General features: G+C 43.9%; 1 protein-coding gene and 1 long non-coding RNA gene across 2 annotated transcripts in view; one reads left to right on the top strand and one right to left on the bottom strand.

Annotated features, from left to right (window-relative positions):
• Positions 1–20,518, bottom strand: part of LOC115083822 (zinc finger protein 271-like) — a 103,631-nt gene that overhangs the window by 58,546 nt on the left and 24,567 nt on the right. The gene's annotated exons all lie outside the window — the stretch shown is intronic.
• Positions 90–5,649, top strand: LOC115083837. The gene is made up of 3 exons (XR_003854412.1): positions 90–365; positions 3,966–4,083; positions 5,039–5,649. It is a non-coding gene; the product is annotated as an uncharacterized LOC115083837 (long non-coding RNA).

Here is a 20,518-nt window from a genome sequence, read left to right on the forward strand (position 1 = left end):
AGTGGGTTTCGCTTTACGAAGATTTAATCGAGAAGGGCACGGAGCATGCTCAGTTGGATGCTGTTGCTGTCCAGCAGCCATGCTTGAGGGCAAGTCATATGCTCGGAAGGAACTGCCCCTGGAATAGAGGAGCACGTAGACAGCAGATCAGGAACCGGGAAAAGGTTTTCCTTTGTTATGCATAGGCCTTGGAGGAGATCAGCAGATGTGTGAGCCAGAGGCCAGTGAAAATTTGCGCAGATCGCAGAGGTTGAGCTCTGGAAACTTTCATTTCAAATAGAGTAATGGACTCCTAAATGCCGTGATGCCAGAATACTTCAGGAACTAGATACTTGTTGTTCTTTTCTGTTGCAAAAATCAGAAAGGTAAATTACAAGAAAACTCTTGCATGCAAGATTCTGCCCAAGTGTGGGTGCTTAGTGCCAGTCTTACAGGCAAGGCCATTTTGGTCACACCCCTTTCAACTTGGAGCACTTACCTGCTTATTCATGTGTTTGTTAACTCCTTGGCCTGAGGTGGAGTAACTTTAACTCAGATTTCTGGAGGCCATGATATTCTATTCCTGTGCCTATGTGTTCTATTGCCTGCACATGTGTGGTAGTGTCTAGTTCAGTGATGGCTAACCTATGACACGCGTGTCAGAGGTGACATGCCTAGACTTTTTGCTGACACGCGCAGCGTTTTGTGGATTATCAGAATTTTTTTTCTTTTAATCGGTTGCGCCGACCCTTTAAAACTAGTTTTTTATTATCCACCCAATGCCCCCGGGCGCAGCGACAGGCAGATCGGCAAGGCCAAGAAAAAGATCGCGTTTAAACGCGCTGATGCTCCTCCTCCTTCCTGCCTGTGCGTCCCCGGAAGTAAACGTTGCCGCAGCCGCGTGGGCAGGAAGGAGGGGAAGCATCAGCGCGTGCAGAAGTGGAGCAGCACTTGCGTTTATGGGCCGCCATGAATCTCAAGTCGCAGCGGCCCGAGAAGAAGAAGAGACCCAGTAGCAGGGCCACCGCAGAGCCCATCCTGCAGCGACCCGCAAAGAGGAGGCCTAGAGGTGAGAGAGATGCTGAGGGTCTGTAGGGGGGGGGGGGGTGTGCGCGCGCGTGTATGAGATGAGTTGAGAGATTGTGTGTGAGGACCTGAATGTTTGCAGAGACTGCATGTGAGAGCCTCTGTGTGTGTGAGAGAGACAGCATGTGACAGTGAGAGCCTGTGCTTGAGCAAGACAGCATGTGGGAGTGAGAGACTGAGTGTATGAATGATTGTATGAGACATAGCATGTGACAGTGAGAGCCTGTGTGTGTGTGTGTGTGTGTGTGTGTGTGTGAGAGAGAGAGAAATGCATGTGAGAATGAGAACCTGTGTGTTTGAGGGAAGAAGATGGAGAGAAAAGAAACAGAAAAAAAGACAATATAAAAGGAATTGGGAAAAAAATAAGAAAGGGAAGGTGGGGAAAAAAGCCTGTGACCAACCAATTAGAAAACGAAGATCAGACAGCAAAGGTAAAAAACAAAATAAATTACTTTTTAGTGATTGGCACATGTAATCTTTGGGAATGTGCAGGAGTAGCACTTTCTCTATGCGGATCTCACAATGTACGAGATCAACATCGAGAAAGTGGAAGCCCACGGGGCCTGCACAGAGGAGGCAGCAGAATGGGCTTCAGTGTCAATAGCAGCAATCGGCACCTCCCCAATAGCCATGCGGCAGCAGAGGAATAAGAGAGGTTCTGAGGTTGCTGGCAAAAGAGAGGGGGGTCTGCCTTTAGTGTGTGCATGTGAATGAATGGGACTCTGCATGGGGGTGTATGTGTGTGAATGCATGGGTGCCTGTGTGTGTGTGTGTGTGTGTGTGTGTGTGAGAATGAATTGGTTCCTGCCTGGAGGATGGAGCGGGAGTGGTGTGAGAATGACTGGGAGCCTGCCTGGGTGTGTATGTGAGGGAGCCAGTGAGTGTGAGAGCATGAGTGTGTATGAGAAAATCCAGGGGAGTAAGAGTTTGTGTGTGGGGGGTGGGGGTGGAGGGGGAGAGAGTGTTTTAATTGAAGATTTAGCCAATGAAATTCAGCAACAAAAAAGTCACTAAGCAGGTAAGGTAAAAAATTATTTGTTTTTGCTTTATTAATAAATACAGAACCTATATTAAAATTATAACTTTTTGTTATTAATATTAGAGCTACAAATATCACAAAATTATGGATTTTTCTAGAAGTGACACACCACCCGAGTTATGCTCGGTTTTTTTTATGAATTTTGACACACTGAGCGCAAAAGGTTGGCCATCACTGGTCTAGTTGTTTCTATCACACTGGGAACAGCAGTAGAATAAATTTGTCCGCCAGAAATGCAAGTTTACTCCACCTCAGACCAAAAAGGAGTTGCATTTCCAGCGTAAGCCCTCTGGGGTTTGCATCTACAGCTGTACAAAACATAAACTCACTGGGGAAGGCACCTTCAGTTGAATAGTATGCACTTTGGTGCTGAGCATCTGACTTGGGTGCCCTGTACATTTGGAGGTGTCCCCCTATACAGCATTCTACGCTTTGAATTTATTTGCCATTCTTCAAAAATGGGTTTGGATGCATTGTGCCGGTTTAATGTTTGGCTATAAGTGCCTGCCACGAGACCTTACTGGAAACTAAACTCCTGGGTCTGATGTGGAGTAAACTCACCTGTCTTGCGGCCAAAGTTATTCTATCGCTGTGCCCAGGATGGCAGAAGCAGGTAGACACTACCACACTGGGCACAGCAATAGTATAACATGGCCACCACAAATGTGAGTTAAGTTTTACTCCTGTTCTGCGCTAGGTCTTAAATTTCCAGTGTTCAGAAAACGTTATCTTAAGCCGACTGCCCTTTAACGCACTTCCCTACATTCCTGGGGAACAGCGAATATCTGCTTTTACTTGGGATTTGCGTGCACCCATGCTAAGTATACAACGGGTTTCTTCAGTGCTAAAACCCATCTTACATACCTGAGTAAGGTTAGCGCTGAGAAACCCACGCTAAAACATGAGTAAATACCTGTGGCAGGCTTAATGCGGCTTATTTCATCGGCGGCTTATTTCAGTCGGCCTTCAAGTGAGACTTCCGCATCGGAAGTAGCCTATGGTGCTAAATTTTGAAGGCACCATTAGGCTTGCTACTAGTGCCAACGCAGCCCTGAAGGTAGCACATTGGTGAAGATACAGGTGGTGCCTCATTCTAGGCTGCAACAGAAAGAAAGTCAGCTGTGGGGGGAGGAAAAGGGCTCTGAGTAACATTTTTTCACTTCAGTGGGGGGCCAGTAGAAGTTTGTTCCCTACAGTAACTATCCCTGGCACTTTGGGCAGGTTAGCGTGGGGAAAAATTGTGATGGTTACTAGACTAATACATTGAAATGCCCAACAGCGTTAACATGGCTGTGCTATATTTGACATGGCCCTGTTGATGCTGCCAAATTATGCTTCCTCTTGCACTCAGGCAAGCCAAGCTAAATGAGTGGGTTATTCACCTCTACCAGTAGATGGAGATGGAGTAAAGCTGACATCATGGACACATATCTCCCCCAACATCAGCCCACCAGTATTCTCTGTCTCTAACAGATGGTGGACGTGCAACTCCCTACTAGGTATTAGGGATGTGAATCATTTTTCAACGATTAAAATTATCGTCAAATAACTTTAATATCGTCTTAAATCGTTAAAGACCTCAATACAATAGGCATTCTAACGATTTATCGTTAAAAAATCGTAAATCGGGTTAGTGCGCACTAACAGAAAATGATACAAATTGACACTTTTCAGGTCAGTTAGGAATGAATATGTATTCCTATTGGCTGGCTGCCCTCTTATTTATTGATGTTACCAAGGTTCCCACTGAGGTGATGGTTGGGGGGATGGGAAATGGAAACAGTTGGTAGCTTGACAAAAAAAAGTTATGTGATGATCATCACTCATGTGACTAGAACTTGTTTATTATTTTTGTTACCAGGCAGGCACTGGCAGGTGAAATGCTAGTGCATGTTGAATTTGCCAACTCCTGTGCATTGTAGAAAGGTGGTCCTGGAACTATTATACACACTTCAAATATATCTATATGGTAATTGTTGGTAAGTGTATTTTTGAAGTGGCCACACTGGCCAGTATGTTTACTTTCCCTCCTACTTTACTCACTAGCTAAGCTTTATAAGAAGGGCTTCTCTGCTTGTGTGTTGCTTTTGTTTGGTGTGAGGAGAGGAGAAACATCAGATCTTTATTCAATCTACTACATCTATTATATTAACCTACTCAATTTTTTTAAATGATTTATTATATCAGTGAATTAATAATTAATTACTAGGTGGTGGTGAATGTCTGACTAGGCTACTAGTCTAGTGTCACTGGCGAGGCTAGTGGCATTTTAGCAGAATTATAATTTATTAGTACTGCAGCATTAATATATTCAAGCCTAGGTAGGCAGGCAGTGCACCACTCCAGCAGTCACATCATTGCTTCCTGTGCATTGCATTATATAATATATATAATATTATCAGTCAATCAGTGTACTATTAGCTGCAGCTGGTGATTGATTAATACTGCAATATCAGTCTAACTACTAAACTAGTGTGTCATCTTACAGTGCCAGTGTGTTGGTGCTGGACTTGCACGTGAGCCTTAAATTAATAAATCAATTGTTTGTGTTAGTAGTGCTAGTATAAGTATAATATTATTTATTATGGGGTAGCCTAGTGTCATTGGCTAGTGGCTGGCTACTAGCCTGTCAGTGAGCCACTAGTCAGATTACTAGTCACACAGTGACCTGTCACTTGACTATATCCTTCCTATGCTCTGTCCAGACAGACTCAGCCTGGTCCAGCGCTTACTTTGTTGGCGCTGGACTTGAGTCTGCCTGGCTGGTGGCGGTTAGTGGTTACAATTTATAAATCTCTCAGTATCAGGGGTAGTGGCTGGCTACTAGCCACGCCAGTGAGCCACTAGTCAGATTAATAGTCACTCAGTGACGTGTCACTGACTGACGAAGTCACTCACTAACTATCTAACCCTTCTTTATATCTTATCTATTAGGTGCTGCTATCAGTACACTGCTGTGCCAGCTTACTTATTGGTACTGGACTGGACTTGCAGCCATAAAGTTTTAAAATGTTTGCTGGTAAGAAGAAGAGTGCTACTGGAAAGAGAATTCCAGTCACTAGAAAAAAACTGCGACTTGATAATGATACCCCTTCTAATGCAGCTAATGTAAAAGAGCAAGGTAACTTGCAGGACAAGGAAGGAGCAAAATCAGGAAAGGTGAAAGTCAAATCTGTGCAGCAGCAGCAAAGTTTATTGATAGATGAAGTGCTACAGAAAATGTTGAATAAAGAATCAGAGGACTCTGAGGAGGAGGATGACCATGTTGATGATGATCAGGATGAGGAGAAGAACACCACCAATGACAATGGTAGTAATGAATCAGATGATGGTAGTCCGATTGCAAAAACCACTGTCGGTGCCAGTATCCTCTCTATTCCTAAACCAGTTGAAAATTGGCAGGTTAATACAACAGCAACTTCTTCTGCTACTTCTACTACTAGTACTACTACTATGACAAGAAATGTCCAGCCTAGAGTAAGGGACAGTAGAAAAACATCTAAGGTTTGGAATCATTTTAATGTTACGGATGATTGGAGATGTGCTGAATGTATCCATTGTAAAAGGATGGTGAGCCGTGGAAGAAGTATTGGACATCTTACTACCACCAACATGAAATATCACCTTGAAAGAGAACATAGAGCACTGTTGCTTGCAGAAGAAGCTGCAGGGAAGCCACAGAAGGAAATTACTTCAGAAGATTGTGTGTATGTGAAGCAGAAGCAGTCTTCTCCTTCTCCTCTTCCCCGGCAGCAGCGGCAAGCTACTATTGAGCAGATGGGGTGGTGTCCTTCTTCAGTTTCACAGACTAGGAAGCAAGTAGTATCCAAAGTGGTGACACGACAAATTGCTGTAATGATTGCTGAGGATGATCAGCCACTGCAGATTGTAGAGAATGATGGATTTAAGCAGCTGATCCATCTTTTAGCCCCTGACTACAAAATTCCTTCAAGAACTACATTTACCCGTCAGGTGATTCCTTCCCTGTACTCACAATGTCGTGCTGAAATGCAGATTGTGATGGCAAGGGCAAAGGGAAGGAGCATACATCTCACCACTGATCTTTGGACTACTAAGAATGCAATGCACGCATATTTGACTCTAATAGCACATTGGTGGCAGCTGGATGAGGCATTAACTGACAGCACAAGAAGCAGTGGCTGCAGTAGCACCAGCAGCTCCAAAAAGCTTTCTCCAGGATACCGTTGGGCTTTACTGCATGCTCAAGTGGTAGACAAGAGACATACTTCTGTAAATATCTTACAGACAATTCAGGGGATGATGGAAGGATGGAAAGGGCTACTTAGAAGCAGTGATATGGAATGTTTAAATGGATATATCATTACTGACAATGCTGCCAATATGATTAAGGCTCTGGAGGATGGTGGATTCAAAGGCATCCAATGCTTTGCACATACACTGCACCTGGTAGTGAGTGATGCGTTGGGGCTAAGTGGCAAGGAAGTGCAAGGTGCTGGTACTAGTCAAGCCCTGAAGCAGTTGATTGAAAAGTGTCACAAAATAGCTGGGCATTTCAATCGCAGTGTGAAAAGTGGGAAGAAACTCAGAAAAAAACAAATAGCAGTTAGGGCACCATTGCATAACCTTGTTCAAAATGTGCCTACCAGATGGTATTCCACTTATCTTATGTTGGAGAGGTTGTCTGAACAACAACAGACACCTCTGCATGATTTGGCAATGGAATCTGGAATTGGATTGGAAAATCCACTTGGATGTCAGGACTGGACAAACATTGCACAGATGGTGTATGTCCTCAAGCCTTTCAAAGAATATACTGATGAACTGAGTGCAGCTACGGCCAGTTTAGGTGATATCATCCCTGTAATATATGATCTGGAGCAGGTATTAGAGGAATTTCTGCATAAGACAGATTTGTCGAAGGAAGTGTTGCAGCTTGTGAAATGCTTAAAAGAGCAAGTACAGAAAAGGTTGAAACCTCTAATGGAAAAGGATTGCTATATGTTAGCTGCTATGTGTGACCCACGTGTGAAAGGCAATTTTGCTTTCGAGTGTAATACTCTTGCATACTGGAAAAATAAGTTGATTAAAATGGTTGAAAAGATTTCAACTCCTCCCACTCCATCCTGCTCAACTGCTTCCAGTTCCACCATCTGCTCCCCTCTCATGATGACACCCCATTCTCCTCCCAAATTTCATCAAACTGGTGCTATTTCAAAAGCAAGAGCAAGACTTGCCATATTTGAGACTGGTGGTGCTGCTAACCAGCAGCAATACCTGCAAGAGAAGGTTGCAGAAATTCATGTGAAGAATTTTCTCTCTGAGCCAGTTCAGAGCATGGAGTCAGATCCCCTAAGATATTGGGCAGAAAAAGCTTCAATGTGGCCTTATCTTACCATAGTAGCACAACACTTTCTTTCCTGCCCACCCACCAGTGTGCAAAGTGAAAGAGTATTTTCATTGACAGGGAACATTGTGAGTCCACACCGTGCACGTTTGAATCCAGACTTAGTAGAGGAATTGCTTTTCATCAAAATGAACCTTCCGCTGCTTGAGAATGTGAAAACTCGCTGTGACTGGGAGGAGGAGTGAGTCTCTTGTCTAGGATGGGGATGCAAGGTCGTTTGGGGATGCAGCAAGATGGAGCATTCAGCAGCAGCACTGCCTCATGATAGAACTGCCCCTGCCTCTTCACCTCAGGTGTCTGCTGTGCTGTTATTATCTATCTTGTCAGCTTGATGAATAAGGACTTTGTATGTGCAAGAAAGAAACCTAAGTTTGTGTCTATCAACTGTGTGCGCTTATTTAGCAGTTGTTAGAAAACAGGCAGTTAAAGTACTTTTGAGTTTTGACCATAGTCTCTCTAAGCAGTTAATGTGGTGTATGTATCATACTGTGATAGGGGCATGATTTATTTTTCAGGCTGAGACAGTTTATAGCTCAGCTTACCAAACCGGTCCTGGGGATTCCACAGCCAGTTGGATTTTTAGAATATCCACAAAGAATATGCATGAGATACATTTGCATATCATGGGGACTCAGTATATGCAAATTTACATCATGCATAAAATCCGGCTGAGTGGTTATTTGGGAAACCCTGGTTTATAGGGACCAATTTGTTTCACTCTCTAGAAATAAAGCCTGACCACCTAAGTTAGTGCCTAAATCAAAACCATCTCCACTATGTGTCATGAGTTACTTTACCTCCCTGTGGTCAGTATTCAAATGCTTTCTCTGGCCGAGATTTAAATATTTCTCCCTGCTGAGCAGATACATGTTAAGCTGAATTTTCAAGTTGCATTAATAAAAAACAGCATTTACGTGTTTAAATTGCATATACTTGTTTATATACTAGTACAACATGAGTAAATCTACACGTGTGAAAAAAAGGGATGGTCCAGCTGTTCCCAAGTGGAGACCAACATTTATGTATGTCAGTCGCTATTTTATAAGAGATTTACTGTATGTGAGATTTGGCAGCTTTATATTTACTCTCGCTCTTTATCTGGAGTAAGTGATTGTATAAGTCTTAACAGTGAAATACTGACTAGGTCGGGGTCTGGGAGAAATGGGGGAAGCTGATTCTGATCTTGATGAGTTGCAGATGGACTGGAAACTGAAAGACTAATTGATGACACTGGTAATTTTATTGTTGTGTGCATGTTAGAAAATCTCTTGACAAGCACACACAAATCCCAATGTATAATAATTTTAATAATTGAGTCCACTAATATTTCTCAAATTAAAAACATTTTATTAACTACAAAAATATAACAAAAATAAATAATACTGTTATAAAAATATAACTTTAAAATGACAAAATAATAAAATAAAAAAAAAAAAGATGTGTTGTTTAGCACCCCACTCAGGGCTAATTTTGATACTCATTAGTACTCAAAGATGTGGAGAGGAGGATGGCAACCCGGGAGGAGGATCCTGCTCTGGAGCAGAGGGCACTGGCATCTCCTCCTCACGAGGCATCTCATGAGGAGGAGATACCTCTGCCCTCAGCTCCTGAATGGCCTCCTCCATGGCTGACAGCCTCCTCTCCACATCCTTGGAATGTGGAACAAAATCAGCCCTGAGGCTGTTTACTCCCTGCAGGATCTCCTTCAGCATGCCAAACTGCGCATGTGCAGTGCATACGCAGCTTGGAGGAGATCCTGCAGGGAGTAAAGCAGCAGTGGTGCTGCTGGTGCTGCTGCTGGTCCCGGCTGTGGCTGCCTCCATTCTTTCTTCTTCACCACTGGTGGTTGTGGCTGCCTCTTTTTGCCCTGTAAAGAAATGTAAAAAAATTCAACATAAGATATAGAACAGGCGTGGGCAGTTCCGGTCCTCGAGGGTCACAAACCAGTCTGGTTTTCAGGATATCCCTAATGAATATGCATGAGAGAGATTTGCATGCACGCTGCCTCAGTTGTATGCAAATTTATGTCATGAATATTCATTAGGATATCCTAAAACCTCGACAGGTTTGTGGCCCTCGAGGACTGGAATTGCCCACCCCTGATATAGAACAATATATATCAACCTAATAAATGAAGCTTGACCGACGTGCCGCAAATGCGCGGTAGAGAGCAGCTCTACTGCGCATGTGCGGGTGAGCAGGTCAGTCAGCAGAGCGTACCTGAAAAAAAATGGCGCTGGGAGGAGCAGCGGCGGCGAAGAGCAGCAACGGTGGAGGCGCGCACGAGGGAGGGGACCCCCCCTCCGGAGATCTTCAGTCTGGGAGGTGCAGAAGCGGTGGCGAAGAGGAGGAGTAGCGGTGGCGACGCGTGCGAGGGACGGGACCCCCCGGAGATCTTCCGTCTGCGCCATCCGAGGGAAGGGGTTGAGAGAGGAGGAGTGACTGGGGAGAAGGAGTGAGGAGAAAGTGAGGGGAGGGGGGAGTGGAGTGACTGGGGGGAGGGGAGTGACTGAGGGGGGAGGGAGGAGAGAGTGGGGGGAGAGAAGTGACTGAGGGGAGGAGGGGAGGGGGAGGGAGGTGAGAGCGAGTGGGAGGGAGAATAGAGGGGGAGAGAGGAGGGAGGGGAGGGGGAGGGGGAGGGAGGTGAGAGCGAGTGGGAGGGAGAATAGAGGGGGAGTAAGGGGGGAGAGAGGGGGGAGGAGGGAGAATAGAGGGGGAGTAAAGAGGGAGAATGGGGAGGGGAGGTGGGAGGGAGAATGAGTGGGAAGGAAATGGACCAACAAATTTTTTTAAATGTAGCTCGTTATTACGGGCTTAAAGGCTAGTATGTGAAATAAATAAGCAAATATTGTATGCACCAGCAAGTTTATAATATTAAAATACATTCAACCCCTTAGTTTACTAAATTACAGGGTTTTAGAAAAATGAGTTTATATTCTACAACATCAGAGAGGGAGAGTGGAGGGATATCATTCTAGATAATTAGAGATAATATTATATAAATATATAACATAACATACATCTATCCCACCTTATATAACTGACTGATCACAAACAATAATTTTGTTTTTCAGCCTCAGACAGATACTAGACAAACTACTTTACTAGTACTATATACGTACTGGCCCTGTGGCCCAAAATACAAGCCATTAAGCCTGTAAAAACGTGCTACATTAAAAAAAAATGTTTTTCGGTTCATTTTTGAACATGGCACTCTTCTACAGTTCTTCTTCCTCACTCATCCTCTTTCTCCCACTGCCTCCCTCCCCTCTCACTGACTAATACCCCCTTCCCTCAGTCTCACATCCCCCCTCCCATTCACGTTTGCAGCATGTTGGTCAATGGTCAGGGCTCAATTATCTAATAATATAATACCTGGCCCACCAGTGACGGTTCCCTCCGTCCTCCTCTGCTGACAGCTACTGGGCTCAGGAAGCCCCGCCTCGTCCCTGCTGGTGTGTGGTTCAGTACGAAGACACAGATCAAATTTCAGAGAACAACAGTTAAAATTAAAAAAAAAGGAATCAGATCTGACACAAACATTATTAAACACAAATTCCATTACAATTAATTGAATAATATTTGTGTACTTGTTCTCAAAACAACCTACCAGGCAAAGGACGCGCTAAAGTCATGCGGACCTCCTCAAGCCAATCACCCGCGTGAAGTCTCAGATGCCGACCTGAGAATTAGAGGTAGAAAGGAAATAGAATAACATTAATTGATTAATAAATTAATTACAAACACAACATGCCCTACTAGGTTATTTTTTTATGCAATATCTAAAATTCAGTAATAAAAAAATACTTAGCTATCTTTCAATGTGGCATTCCAAATTCCCAAATACAAATCCCACCATTTCAAAATGATAAATAAATATAAATAATATACCACTAGTTAACATTATCTCTCACCTTTCTTCTTGAGATCTTCGATCTCACGCGGGTAAGAGGCTGTCCGGCAGAACTCCTCCTGGAGAGCCACCCAGGCAGCAGACTCCCTTTGAAGGTTAGGCCTGCTGCCTGAGGGGGTGTAGAGATTCTCCTCATCCAGGAGGAGTAGCCGGGCTAGGAGGTCCACATCTGCCTGTGTGAACCAGGGCTTCCTGGACCTAGTATCATCGGCTGCCTTTGAGGAGGACGGTTGGGCTGACTCCCTATCTCGATCCATCTACAATGAGAAAATAAAAAAGAAGATGAAAAAAAGTAAGTTCAGAAGCTCAGAATGCAAAGGGCTGAAGTATCCCACCCTTCACATCCCTCCCCCCCCCCCCCCCCCCCCCCCCCACTGCTGGTATATGGGAGAGAGAAGGGGAGGGGGAGGTGAAGGTGCAAGCAGCCCCACTCCCTGGTCTCTGAAGGACAGATCTCTTCAGAAAATCAGAGCTGAACGCAGTGGCTGTCTCCCCCTTCACCTCCCCCTTCACCCCCCCCCCCCCCCACACACACACACACACATACACATATACACACATTCACTGTGCTCAAGTTTGCAGTTCCTGTGTTAAACTAAACTTTTTTTTCACTAGAGTAGCATAAAATAAAATGAAGTACTTTGTGTATTAAACTAAGGAAACTTTACATAAAATGAAATTAAGTACTTCTCTATTTAATATGCTACTTTAGTGAAACATAACATTTAATAAAGAAACTTGCAACCTGAGCTTCAAAACATTAACATACTATAAGAAAAACTAAACAAAAAAGTTTATTATTAATTTATTATACTTACAGTGGTTAAATTTACAGAGCAGGCTGTTACACTGTTCTACTACAGTACTGACTGAGTGCTTGCACTACTTCCTGGCACCTGCTGCTAGCACTTTCTCTTGTGGCAGTGGCTAATGGCTCTCTAGTGGCTACTGCGTGCTTATCTGGTATCAAAATGGCGACGGGGAACAGCACCGAGCATGCGCGAGTTAGTGCGCACTAACCGGAAAAAACGATTTTTAAACTAAAAAATCGTGCCAAACACGATTTTCTTCTCCTGCCAGCCGATTTCGATCGTTAAAACGATTGGGCACACGATTCACATCGCTACTAGGTATTGCTTGTGGAAAAAAAAAGAGAGAAAAAATAAGAAGAAAGAGAATTTAAGCACCATTTGAGATGCCACCAGTGGGTCCATCCCTCATTTGAGTGCCTGGAGTCCGGTAGTCTAGTCAGGCGTGGACTCGGGGAAAAAAAAGCAGTTGAAGGATGAGTGAGGCTTGGCGGTGAAGGCTTTCGCCCTCCCCCTCCCGTAGCCGAAGACCCATGAATACTCTCAGCCAGGGAGGGTTTAGCTGAAGTAAAGGAAAGCTTTTCTTATTAAAAAACAAAAAAACAACTCCCTTCTACTCGGAGCACCTAAAGGTCTTATAAAAAAAAAAAACTACAAGTACTACAAAATGCTGCAGCAAGACTCCTGTCTCAAAATCACTGATAGCTCTGCACTGGCTACTGATACATTCCCGAATCCATTATAAAGTCTTTTAGATTAATACATTCCTCCCTCTGTTCTGACATCGCTGGCTTGGTAGGGGTGGCACTTTAACCGTACATGCCACAGAGATCACTAAGATCTCAAAATAAAGGACGACTTGCAGAATACACACCTAACAAAGATAAGAGACCGTATGTCCTCCGTTGTAGGCCCTACACTTTGGAATTCTCTTCCTGAGACTCTACGCCTAACTACTGAAACAAAAAAAATTCAGTCGTGACCTCAAAACATGGTTATTTCAAAATGCCTACAATCTCACTTAACCTTTCTGAAATCACCACTTGCTCCTACACCGACAAACTCTTGATGAACCTACCCTCGGGACCCCTCATCACTTTCTTTCCAACCCAAACCCAAATAAATGTATCTGCAACACCCTCGCTCAACCCCCTCCTTTACTTCCCTACAGCACCTATTGTTAAAAATGCTACCTCTTCCCTACAACCTCATCCCTATATTTTTCCCTTCCACTGTCCGCCTAAGTCAATGTACGTCTTTCGCTTTAATTTATGATATATGAACAAACCATGTGATTGTAATTGGCTACCAATAATACTTATGTCATGATGATCTTCTCTTGGAACGATGGTATATACAATGGCTAAATAAATAAATAAATAATAAAAGACAATGTAGGGAAGTTTTGTTTCCCCTATTTCTTCCTTACCGGGACTTCTTCCATTAGTGTTGGTGATCGGCGTCTTACTCTGTCACTCTCTGGGGAGTTTAGTGAGGTGAAGAAGCCTTTGGCTAGGCCTTGCTTCTAGGTCTGGTTCTCTTGGTTGTATGGTAGGCTGCAGCAGCGATTTTTTCCCCACGTGCTTATGTATCCTCATTTTAACCGTGAGGTGGTGTGGTGACATTGGTGTACATGTGCGCACCTGATTGTGTGCATAGGGCCAGGGACTATATTTGTGCTTGTATTTACGTGCCGGGTTTCTTGTGTGCGTACTTGAGCTCGTACTTCAGTGCGCGCCTTATTTTGAGCACCAAGAAACTGCATACAGGAAGTATGGCGCAAGTGGCAAAGAAACCTAAGTGCTTAGCAATCTGTGCTGCTTGCCATATAAGGGCAAGAGAGCCTGGGCTTTCTGTGAGTCTTTGTCAGCGCTGGCTAGATGCTTGAAGTGATTTGCCTCTTACTGATTTTGACAATACTGGTCCATCCCCTTGGAGATAGGAGAGTGGGACTGAAGGCGACACAACTGGCATGTCCCCTTCTTGTTCTTGTTTGCCCGATAACAGAGACATCTTCAGGGGTTGTCCTGTCAGAGAGCATCTAATTTGAGCATGTGGGACCTGGTATGGATTTATCCTCCTTTTTCAGGGTGGAATTTTTCCAGCGACCACAGACTTTTCTGCAGGGTCGCCCTATGGAGTCAGCGATACCTTCTAATATGGGTTTGTGTACTTGGGATTCCCATTTATCCACTGCTGCATGCAACTGCTGCCGTGAAGTGATTCCCGATGATGTTCAGGAGAATTTGGATAAGAGTGTATCGGATGACTTTGATGGGGATTTGGGCTCCCCCCCCCCCCCCCCCTCTGGAACAGAGGGAAATTCCCCTGGATCTAGAGCCACATAAAATTCTACTCCGTTTCTTTCACAGAGATGAGTTGCCGAGTCTATTATCTGAGACACTGATGACATTTAATGTGACTGGGGGTGACTCTACGGGAGCTAGAGGCCTTGCTAGAGATTACAGGCCTTTTAGACTTTAACAGGAGCAACTAATCAGAGGCATTGATCCTTTGGTAGATCTTTTCGGCCCAGAAAGCCTCATAAGGTTGTAGACTCTGGAAGCAGAGCACCCCGATCTTTACAATGAAGGTTTGCGTCTATCCCACTTTTATCAGAGGTGGGTCCAGATCATGGCGGACCAATGGGACCTGGAAGTGATAAGGGATGGCTATGCTCTAGAGTTTCTTCGCATTCCTCCAGATGCCTTTGTGGTTTCTCCCTCCAACTCCCTACAAAAAATGGTGGCAGTGGAGACTATCTTAAGAAAGCTGTTGGATTTGAAGGCCATAATCCTTGTTCCTGATTCACTAGAAAGTAGGGCCATTATTCCATTTATTTGGTTGTATCCAAAAATGAAAATCCTTTTAGCCCATCCTGGATCTCAAAGGAGTCAATCGCCATTTGCGGGTAATTCATTTTCAAATGGAAACTCTGTGCTCCTTATTAATGGCAGTGCAAGCAGGGGAATTTCTTACATCTCTGGATCTGAAGGAGGCATATCTACATAGTCCCATTTGCCAGGAACATTAATGGTTCCTGCGGTTTGCCATTCTGGGATGTCATCATCAGTTTCAGGCCTTGCTCTTTGGGCTGGCTACTGCACCCAGAACTTTCTCCAAGATTGTGGTGGTGGTAAAGGCGTCATTAAACAAGGGCGGCTTCCTAGTTCATCTGTATCTGGATTGATTCAGGTCAAGAGCATGGAAGAGAGACACCTGGCTTCTCGCTGAGTGATCTCCTTACTGCAAGAACTAGACTGTGGTGAACTTGGCCAAAAGGAGCTTACAGCCGTTTCAGATGCTGGAGTATCTTGGCATTCATTTTAATACAAAGCATGGCAGAGTGTTTCTACCAGAAAGTCACATTCAAAGTTTGATTACTCAAGTTCAAATCCTGAAAAGGACTATTCACACAACAGTGGGGTCTTATCTATAGGTCCTGGCGTTGATGGCAGCAACGTTGAAGGTTGTCCCCTGGACAAGGGTACATATGCGACCACTTCAGCACATGTTGCTATCCCAGTGGAGTCCACAGTCACAGGACTATACAGTGAGGCTTCACTTGCCATTGGAGGTGACTGTCTGTTTGCAGTGGTGGTTACTAGTGGATCGTCTCAGGAAGGGAATTTTCTTTGGGGTTGGAAGGCTCACTGTCAGGAGTTGGTGGTACAAGGTCACTGAATTGCCAAAGAGAGTCAATGGAACATCAATCGATTGGAAGTGTGTGCAGTTCGGTTGGTGTGCTTGAGGTTCGGCAAGCATCTAGAGGCTCAAGCGGTCAAGATAATGTCGGACAATTGGACAACAGTGACTTACTTTAATCATCAGTGTGGAACCAGAAGCCAACAGGTATTGAAGGAGATAGAAGCACTCATGGTATGGACAGAGCAACATCTTCAAGACATATCCGATTCCCACATTGCCGGGAAGGATAATGTAAGGGCCAACTTTCTCAGCAAGCAGAATTTGGACAGAGGAGAATGGGAATTAGTGGATGCAGTCTTTCAACTCATAGTGACACGCTGGGGTCGCTCGTGCCTGGTTTGCTGGCGTACCCCAGCAATGCGAGGGTTCCACAGTTTTCAGTTGCACATGGGATCTGAGAAAACTGGGTATTGATGCTCTTGTTCGACTGTGGTCATGGGGCAGGGTGTTATCTGCCTTCCCAACATGGCCACTGATAGGCAGTACCATTCGAAAGATTGCAAACCAGATCAAAATAGTACTTCTGATGACTCCGGATTGGCCCCAGAGACCGTGCTATGCCAATCTACAGAGACTGCAGGTGAGCAGTCCTCTCAGATTGCTGCTCAGGAAGTAACTATTGCATCAGGGGCCAATTCTACACGATGATCCAGGTCAATTTTGTCTTACAGTTTGGCCCTTGAGAGGACTCGTTTGTTGAAGCATGGTTATTTTTCTGCAGTTATTTCCACATTGCTCCAGACCAGAAGAATTCTATATCTCTGGCTTGTGTTAGAGTTTGGAGAGTTTTCGAGGCCTGGTGTGAAGAGCGAGATTTTCAGCCTCTTAAAATGGGAATTCCATTGATTTGGCATTTCTGCAGGAAGGACTACTTAAAGGCTTGGCCCTTAACACTCTGAAGGTTCAAGTAGCAGCTCTCGCTTGTTATAAGGGGCAAGTCAATAGTGGGCCATTGTCTTCTCATCCAGATGTGTCCCAGTTCTTGAAGGGAGTTAAGTATCTTTGTTCTCCCTTGGGGCTACCACTGCCTCTGAGAGAACTTAATCTGGTCTTGAATTTCTTGGTGGCTCCTGCCTTCAACCACTATGTGGTCTCTGGTTGCTACTACTTTCCTTGAAGGCAGATTTATTTATTTATTTATTTATTTAAACATTTTTTTATACCAACATTCGTTGTGGACATCATGTCGGTTTACAATAAACAGGTTAAGTTTGGAAAATTACATTGTAACAGGGAAGTCAAACTTGGGGGGGGTGCAGTTTTGCTCATGGCAAGCTCTCTCTTGCCAGGAGCTGTTTCTACACGAGATGCTGGGGGCAGTACAGCTTAGGACTATACCTTCCTTTTTCCCAAAAGTGGTTTCGGAGTTTCATTTGAATCAGTTTGTTTCCCTGCCCATTCTAACGGCATCTGCTGTGGTACTTGAAGTTTACTAAACCTATCAGGAAGTCTGATAGGCTGTTTATGCTCCATGGTGGAGGTTAAAAAGGTGATGCGGCAACTATAGTCCCTTGTGTAAAGGAAGTCATCTCCACTGCCTATGTGGATGATGAGATTCCTTTGCTTAAGCAAATTAGAATGCATTGCACTAGGGCTCAGGTGAGTATCATGGGCAAAGATTTGATTGTTGTTTCCTATCAAGATTTGCCGAGCAGGGATACAGTCCTCCTTACAATCCTTTTCCAAGTCTTGGACGTTCGGACTCAGGACAACACAGCCTTCACATGTGCACTTTGACTGGACTGGGGGGAGCCTCCAACGTTGTTCAGCAGTAGTTCTGGTCCATCACACTCATGTGGATTGGCCTGCCTGAGTGCAGAGTAAGGAAAAATTACTACTTACCTGATAATTTCTGTTCTTTTAAAGAAGGCAGCCCAATCCACAACCCACCCTTGGCTGCCGACTTGCCTTTAGTTTGTCCTTTATATGTGTACGATGCATATAAAGGACTGATAAGTGTCATAACCAGCCCCTAAGTTTACAGAATGGTAATTTATTTGCCTGAGCTCAGTATTCCCAATTGGTTGGAAGCATGAGTGGTTGACCTTTAGTAGTCATGTTCAAGTATAATCAGATTGTCCACAGTTTGGCTTTTCCAAAGAATACTGGCAGGCTGTCAGGGCAGAGCTATATGTCTGTGACGTTAGCTTTACTCCGTCTCCATCTGCTGGTAGAGGTGCATAACCCATTCATGTGGTTTGGCCTGCCTTCCTTAGATGAAAAGAAATTATCAGGTAAGTAGTAATTTCTACATTTCCTCTTAGCATATCAGGGTTTAAAGCCAAATTTACTGACCACATTAGAGCCAGCAGACAATGCGTGATAACTTGAGGATTATAATACAAGATATTACATAGAGCCATAAGAGATTATGAAGGGATGAAAGAAACACAGATAAAATGTAAGGAATAGAAGTTGATTTTAGGTAGCAGATAGGATAGAGAGGGGAAGTGACAGTTAATAGTTAAACAAGAAGAAAGACAAGAGTTTGAAGGAAAAAAAAGATTGAATGAAAAGAAAGGTAAGATGGATAAAGAGGAGACAGAAATGATGGAGAGAAAAATATCACCAGGCCCAGAATGGTTGCAAAATGTTTTATCTAATCAGTCTCTTTCAGTTTGCCACACAAAGTATTTTGCAGTATTGAAGGAAATACAACTAGAAAATATTCTGTCTGAGAAGTGAAGGAGAGAACACATCTTCATGTTGCAGCCCAGAATGTGATCTGGGCTGGCTATGGCTCCGAATTCATGAGTTGGGCCTTGTACTCCATAAGGCTGCTGCAATAGATCTTTGTGTTTATCTCTGTACTTGTGGTCTATCCATTTGTTTTTCTGTAATTCATAGTCAGATGAGGCTTATAGGAGGGCAGACTCATGACTAAGATAAGCAACATTTCATTGCAGAAACAGTGGTGGATGTATGAAATCACCTTCTAGGGGAGGTGGTGAGAGGCTAAAAGAGTTTCCAAATTCAAGAACTTCTGGGATAGGCACAGAGGATCCCTAGATGTGACAGTAAAACCTGAAACTGGGCAGGCTTCATGCTAAGAGAAATGAGCAGATTAGATCTGGTTCATGGTCCTTATCTCCCATCAGTGACTACATTTCAATGTACGTGTAAATCCTTTTTCTTCGGATGGCATATATCCAAATGGAAATCAGATGCAATAAACTTGCTCACAATACTCGCACCAAAAAAAAAAAAAGAAAGACAAGTGTGTACTAAAGAAGTTGCAAGTGAAACTTAAAACTAAAGAACCATCTAGATGTAGTATAAAAGGGTTTCAGCAAGCCGGAAATACACCTGGCCAATTGTAGAAGACAGTGCCGATCTTCTTAATCATAAACCCCATTGAAAGAAATTTTTACCATAGATGTTTTGGCTTTTTTTAAATGCTAGTGGAAAACATGCTGCCTCATTGCAAACGTGACAATCCCCAAACTGATGGTTTAAAATTCTGTGATCCAAATATCGTTAAAAGAAATTCCATAGAAATAGCAGACTTGAATATGAGGAGGTGTCGAGAGATATAAGTACCTGGAAGGTTCCCAAAGGGTAGATAGATTCCCAGCTGTTCCATCCCCTCTATCATCTTGGTCGCACTTCTCTTTACCTTTTCTAATTCCTCTATATTTGTTTGAGATGTGGTGACCAGAACATAAGGTGTGAGAGTAATGAAAGTGGTGGGTGGAGGGATTCAGAAAGGGAGGGGGTATTGTAAAGTTCATTTAGCACTAGCACTGGAGAAGTGTTTGTAATGCTACTTTGAATTTGTGAATAACTATTGGACTACTCTGTCTAGATCTTTCTGTTAATATGAAAAATGATAATTAAAATAATTTAAAAAAACAAAGCAAACATTCATTTACTAAGCCTTGATAAATGCGTTACCGCAAAGAATGCACAGAATTACATATTTTGCATGTTATTCACAACCCCAAAAATCCCAGTGCAACACAGGTATTTAAATGAGCCGATTTGCATGCAAATATAAGGAAATAAGATCATTAATATGCTAATCAAATGCCGCAGCTTGCTGTGAAGCTGGCAAGTCATGATATTTAATCAAAGGTTAGCTGCACTTCAAGGGATGTCCCTAACTTTCCTCGGGAGTATTGGGACGCCAGTGTATTTCCAGATGCTCCTGGTCTGCTTCCTTAAATGCCCTTTCCATCTGCTGACTCCAACCCCCCCACCCTCTTTGGTAGTATCCAAAAAGTTATAAAATTAAAACCCCACCCCTTGAAATAGAAAATGTTACTCTCAGTTCCAGGCCCACTTTTTCCCAGGCCTCCGCTGAACCAGTACCTTAAAGTCCTTGGTATCTAATGGAGCCCAGAGTCTCCTCTAGGTCTCCAGGTCCAGCCGCTCCATGTCCAAAATCGAGAGGGGCAGTCTCTCAAGAACACTTTAGTCCCTCTCATGTGATCATTTTTCCATGGTGTGGCCAGAGCCAGTACCCTCGGGGGTACTGGCTCTGGCCACACAGACAGCAGGGACTTTAACATACCAGTTAGGTGCAGGGGACAGGTTTTGTCAGGAGGGACAGGGCTGGCCATCTCAGGGGCTGGAAAATGGATTCTCATTGTGTGGGG

This window comes from Rhinatrema bivittatum, chromosome 2, assembly GCF_901001135.1.
Source record: "Rhinatrema bivittatum chromosome 2, aRhiBiv1.1, whole genome shotgun sequence".
Lineage (NCBI taxonomy): Eukaryota > Metazoa > Chordata > Amphibia > Gymnophiona > Rhinatrematidae > Rhinatrema > Rhinatrema bivittatum.